Source organism: Quercus suber, unplaced genomic scaffold, assembly GCF_002906115.3.
Source record: "Quercus suber isolate HL8 unplaced genomic scaffold, Cork oak 2.0 scaffold_585, whole genome shotgun sequence".
NCBI classification, from domain to species: domain Eukaryota; kingdom Viridiplantae; phylum Streptophyta; class Magnoliopsida; order Fagales; family Fagaceae; genus Quercus; species Quercus suber.
The window spans coordinates 317,226-323,897 of NW_027070030.1; the positions used below are offsets into that span (position 1 = coordinate 317,226).

The 6,672-nt window shown below is 36.0% G+C and overlaps 1 pseudogene; it reads right to left on the reverse strand.

The window, feature by feature from the left end:
- Positions 1 to 844: 844 nt before the first annotated feature.
- Positions 845 to 6,672, reverse strand: part of LOC112004317 (homeobox protein knotted-1-like 1) — a 9,223-nt pseudogene continuing 3,395 nt past the window's right edge.

Genomic DNA, 6,672 nt, shown 5'->3' on the forward strand with positions numbered 1-6,672 from the left:
TTTTGACGGCATATGTGCGTATGATTCATTTGATAATGACTTATTTTAGCTAGGTTATTTGAAACCTTGATGTTGAGAATATAGCAGGTATTTTCAGTGCGGAAAGGATGCCATCTAGGTCTAGACGGTCCATACTTTTGGCACGGATCTCGCCTTGTGAATTTTAGGTAAGGCTCGTGTCTTGTTTTCTTGTAGTTTTTATTTTTTATAACTAGAACATCCATGATCCATATGGTTAACAAAAGAGTAAGATTTATTGTTGCTTTATTATAGTTATAACTTATAGGCTCTACGCACTACGCAGCCTATAACTATAAGAAAGAGAGTAACAATCAGTCTTCACTTAAAAAAAAAAAAAAACAGTAACAATCAATCTTGCTACAAACTAACTATAACTAACCGGTAAATTTTTTTACAGATACTCCAAGTTCATTCCATTTGCATCTAGGTGTAAGACACGTATAACTTAAAAAATTCATGTACCCCACAATAAATCAAAGAAGTGTTTCACACCTGACAAAAAAATTGGAAGGAATTAGAGGATTTAAATGGGTACAGATCTTAACCCATTAAGAAATAATTAGGAAATGATTCAAAATTTTGTACCTACAAATCATCATTCCATTTGGGTTTAAAAAAAAATGAAAAAGAAATGGCTATTGTTGAAACCAAAAGTGATAAGGTCAATGAGATGCTGAAATATATGCAATCCCATATAACATACAAGTAGTCATGAAAACAAAGACATCTCAAGGAAAATGTATAGCTCTAGCTAGTGATATTGCATAATCTTCTGCTCTAATGTGAACGTCTCAGCAGTAATAATTGAAATAAAATTGCCACACTGTCATATTGATGCTAATTCTTGTCTCAGATACAAGTTAATTAGTTAAGCATCTAAAGTAACCAAAGAAAGTAGCATTGCACACTCTCTAAGTTCATTCACCAGAAGTGGTGTCATGTTCAGCAGGTACCGGATGCATGCTTGTGAGCTCTTCAAGTTGTGAATGCATGTTTTTTATGAAAGCCATTGATTTTTGTTGAGGTTCCTCCATTGCTTCTTTCAGCTTTGCTAATGCAATGCAATATGCTTCCTGTCCATTTCAACCAAAATTGAAATTATACTAATCAGTAAACCACGTATATATAAGCAAAGAAAATCAAAAGAACTATAGTAGAATCGTCTCTTCTATTGCTTGTTCCAATTGGTATGAGTCCTCATCTAATTACTTTTTTATCAGTTGGTTAGTTACAACTACCTTACACAGACAATAGTATGATTGTACACATACAAACCTGCTGATGATCTGATAGTTTCATGTTAGTGTAGAGAAAAAATTTCAAATGAAATTTTGTAATTGATTGTGTGTATTATAGCGTGAGATGCACTGGTCCATATCCAGTACATATCATCTAAATTAGTGAAAATTTGGTTGATGTAATTAATTTTTTAGATTTTATTAGGGTTAATGAAATATTATGTGTCTCCGCAATTATCTTTAGCTTTATGATAATCACAAAACCACGTATATAAAACAAAGAAAATGAAAATAACTATAGTAGAATCGTGTGCTTGTTCCAGTTCGTATGAGTCCTCATCTAATTATTTTTTTATCAGTTGGTTAGTTACCACTACCTTACACAGACAATAGTACGATTGTACACATACAAACCTGCACCTAAAAACATTCAAATGAAATATTTAGACGATCTGATAGTTTCAAGTTACTGTATTGAAAATTTGGTTGATGTAATTAATTTTTTATACTTTATTAGGGATTATGATGTTTAGAATATAAAGATAGAGAGTAAGGCAGAAAATAGTCCATATATTGATATATATTCTTTATTTATAAAACTATATAAACGAAAGCCTTACAAAGGCATACTATGTGTGTAGTATAAGCAATTTGAGTGTAGGGCAAGTACACAGTATAATGGGCTTAAGTCTAGTAGGTTAACTACCGTATATATCCCCCCTTAAACTTGAGGTGGTGTGGAAGATGCCAACTAGAGTTTGAATATAAAATCTCGAAGACAATTGGGTGGGTGAGGCTTGGTGGATATTAGCAAGTTGATCAGCTAAGAAGATGGGAGTACAATTGAAGATTTTTATTCTTGGGATGATGACAAGTGATATGGTAGTCATTTTAATGTGCATGGTGTTTTCATGAAAGATATCGTTGTGAGTAATGTGAATGGTACTATGGTTGTCACAATAAAAAAGGAGTTTTAGTGGTCTATGGAGCATCCAAGTCAGCCAAGAGCTATTGAAGCCATAAGAGCTTAGCAGTTGTGTTAGATAGGGTACAAGACTCACCTCTGTGCTAGAGTGAGAAATAACATCCTTTTTCTTGTTATGCTAGGAGACAAGAGAAGTAGCCAACAAGAGGCAAAAACCTATATGTAGCAATGGTTTGTGGGATACCTACCCAATTGGCATTTGAATAGGCATAAAGCTCGAGAGAAGACCGAGAGTAAAAGTGAAGGCCATGAAAGTGAACAGAGCAAGGGGCATCCATAAACTTACTAACAAGGCTCATGTCATGGGCAATATTAGGGCGAGTGATTGTGATCGAGGTAGATCAAATTATCAACCAATTAACAATAGCGAGTGACATCTGATAGAGTTTTACCATCCAAGGGAGTGAGTTTGGCATTGATTTCCAAGGAAGTGAAAACACTCTTGTTATTTGTGAGACCGGCCTTGGATAGAAGATCTAAAACATATTTGACTTAGGGAAGATAGTATCTATTAGAGGAGGAAGTAACCTCAAGCCCAAGAAAATAGCTAAAAGGGCCTAGATTCCACATCTCAAAATGTTGACTAAGGAATTTTTGAGCAGAAATACTTGCAAGGTCATTTTCAGTAATAATCATGTTATCAACATAAAGGAGGATAAGAGCGATACCAATAGAGGATTTACAAAAACATCTGTGTCATATGGACTCGAAATGAGACCCTAATGAGAAACCATTAAACTAAACATTTCAAACCAAGCTCAAGAAGCTTGTCACTTAAGGCCATAAAGTGCACAAAAGAGGTGGCAAACTTGTTTTGGACCTCAAAGATACGCCCAACCTTACGGCCTATCCCAAGTAGCTGGCCTATCCGAGGATCTTGCACATTCACACCATGATTAGTAAATAGAAGATCTACTCATAGTTCACAAATTTGGTCAACAGAAAGCAAGTTGATGAACAAATTTTGAATGAGATAGGTGTCACTAAGGGGTAAAATAGGTGAAGAAATTGTTCCTTTGTGACAAATAGGCACAAGAGTACCATCAACTGTATAAATGGAAGTGGGACATGCTAAAGGTATTTTTATAGAGAATTGATATGCATCATAGGTCACGTAGTTACAACATACATTGTCAAAAAACCAAGAATGAATACCTAAGGTGACAAAAAGGGCAATGAAGATACGAGATAAAACATGTTGAACTACTACCTCAATGTTAGCTGTAGTGAGTGAGGAGGTCAAAGATGGATATGAAGGATAGCAGTTGCCTGAAGAAGGTGATCTTTGTTATGCTTTTGCAAGAATTTCTGAAGTTCACGGCAGACAGAGATATCATGTCCCTTGGCGCAACAAAACTCGTAGTGAAAGCCCTTTGATGACTGAGAGGGTAGAGCTTTATAACTTATTCTGTGGAAGAGCAGAGCTAAAAGCAGTAGTAGTTTATAGAGGAGTAGGACGTATGGCCAATACATAGTCAGATGATGACATGTAATGAGTAGGCTGACAGTTCTTCTTAGATATGAGATCTTTAGAGCATTCGCAGCCCACATTGCATATCCTAAATCTTGTGATGATATAGCATTTAAAGGCCAAAATTCACCAACAACGGGAAGGCCATATCGTAAAAGGCTAAATTTTTTTGAGATTCAGCTACAGTACCATCTCAAATGTAAGATGGTACTGTAGCTGAATTGTATAAAAAATAATAATTTTTTAATGCTCTTTTACCTGGTAATTTCTCTCTCCTCTCTCATTTTTTCTCTTTCTTTTCTCTCTCTTCCTTCTTTGTTTCTCATCCCATCTCTCTCTCACCATTGTCAAGCTTCTCTCTCGGAGCTCACGTCGAATCACCAAGCCAGATCGAAGCTCACGCCGGCTCGGATTTCTTGATCGGCGTGGTGGCGAGGCTAGTGGCACGGCTGCGATGGGCGTAGTGGGTTTTATTTTGGGTTTTTGGTTCCGGTTTTCAGCATTTGGGTCGGATTTGGGTGGCGTTTGGGTGGTGTTTGGGTTGGCGTTGGGTGGTTGGATTTTGGTTCGGTGGTTGTGATTTTTTCCGATGGGTTGGGGGATTCGTTCCGATGGGTTTGATGGTGGGTTTCGGTGTTTGCTGGGTTTGTTTGGGCAGAGGGTAGTGGTGGTGTGGTGGTGATGGCATGGAGGAAAGCGATGAGCGCGAGTTTGTAGGCGTTGAAGTGGAGAATCTGGTGTAAAAAAGCGCTGCCGAAGTGGGTTGCGATCCGATTCTTCTGGGTTGCAATCTGGGTTTTGTGTGTGTGTGTGTGTGTGTGTGTTTTTTTTTTTTTTTTTTTCTTCTTCTGTTGTGACTGATGGCTTAAGGAAGAGGTGGGTATGGCTGAATTCGGTATGGGTTTGATATGGATGGTGGTTGAATTTTATCTCTGCTCTTTCTTTCTTTGTGAATATGGCTGAATTGGCAGTGAAGAGAAGAAAAAAAAAAGTAAGGATTTTTTCAAGTTGCAAGCGTGTATTGGTGGGTGGTTGTTCTGGGTTTGGGTTGGTGGTGGGTGGATGAGAGAGGGGAAAACAGAGAGACGGAGAACAGAGATGAAGAAAGAAAAGAAATAGATTTTTTATATTATTTTATTGTGTAATTTATATTATTTTAATAAGTAGAATGAAAAAATGAAATATGGGATGTTGAGTGTATTGGAAAATAGTATGGTATAAATGATAAAGTAGCTTTTTGGGATGGTAAAATAGGATGAGATATGAAATCTGGATGTAGATGCTCTTAAGTCTTAACTACAATTTCAAGTGAAGGAGTTGGAGAGCGACTAAGCAGGCTGCCCTGGTTGTGAGTAGGTGACAATGTAGAGGCGATAGTTTAAATGAAAAGTGAGATATTCGGCCCTTTATCCCAAGCAAAAGGCGGTGGTGGTATTTAATTGTTGCATATATCCCTTGTTGTCGTTGAAAAGAGATGGTTTTTATCTCTTCGATCTACTGTTCATAGGAATTATTCTTCAATTTAATGTAGCGTGGCCGTGAGTAGGTGACAATGTAGAGGCGATAGTTTGCTTCTCCTAAACGCTATCCTAGCCCTAGGACTGAACGAAGGAGATCCGTGGGGCATTTCAGCTCGATCATCATCCCAGTTCGGATGGGAAGATTGAGCCCACCTTGCACAGGGTTCCTAGGGATGACCCATCTATAGCCAACTTATTCTACAATTTAGTGGCTATCTGAAGCCAAGGGCCCATGGGCTTGTCTGTCCTAGCCACTTTGTAGGGAAATAGGCTCATCCACGCACGAATATACAATTTTTCAAGCTAGAATTGCTAATCTATAGTATTATTTTCCAATTAGTAGTTTATATAAGGTGAATCTATAGTGTTTTTTTACAATTAATAGTTTATATAAGGTTTCTATAAAATAAAATAAAAAAAGGTGTTAATTGGCTGCCCGTGAAAGCCTAATGCGGATCAACACCAGTAAAATAGTAGGTTTTTGGTTAATTCCCTAAGGTAATCTATACTATTATTAAGGGAATAAAAATCTTAATTTGTTGTCCACTTTTTGTGCTTTCAAAAAACCCTATTAGTTAATTAAAGTTTATTTAACAATAAGACAGATTAATTAAGGACAACAAAATTGAAAATATTAAAACTATCCATCACATTCTACCTTTACTAACATTTCTACATACTTGTGGGTTCTAATTAACTTAACTAGTAAAGTTTTCGATAGTTGAATAAGAGATCTAGAGTTTGATTTCTGCCTATACAAAAAACTAATTGATGTCTTGATTTCTTACTTTCTTTTTAAGAGAGGACATCATAAATTAAAACTCTCTTAAAAAAATATATATATTTCTACATAGAACTACTTGCGGTTACAAATAGTTTCAAGAAGTGTTTATTTTATTTTTGTCGTTCCTTTTATTTTTTAGGTGAGAAATCAAATCCTAACCCTATAAACACACACAAAGTGCGTGTAAAAGAGCTAATGTAAGGTTATGTATAAGGCCGGAGTCAAGGGGATTGAGGGGGCAGGGAGGGCAATTGCGCCCCTTGGCCCACCCCACCAGCCGAAAAGAACATGTCATTCATGTGAATGCTAAGAGATTTTTAAATGCAAAAAAAAAAAAAAAAAAAAATCACAATAAATAAATGTATTCATCCTATTATATTTATTTATTAGAGTTTTCATAAAAATAGTCCATTTTTTAATTTATTTTTTTTCAAAGTAATTCTACTCACAAATGAAAATGTTTTTATTGGTTTGATAGACATAAAGTTCAATTATTTTGGTAAAAGTATAAGTGGTGTATTTTTTTTTTTTTTTTAAGAAAAATTGAGGAGTGACGTGTGTAATCACCATCTCACATTTCATGGTATATTGCCACTTAGGCTTTTTGGTAAGCTCATAGTACCACTAACATATAGTAGCGGTGTGACCAATTA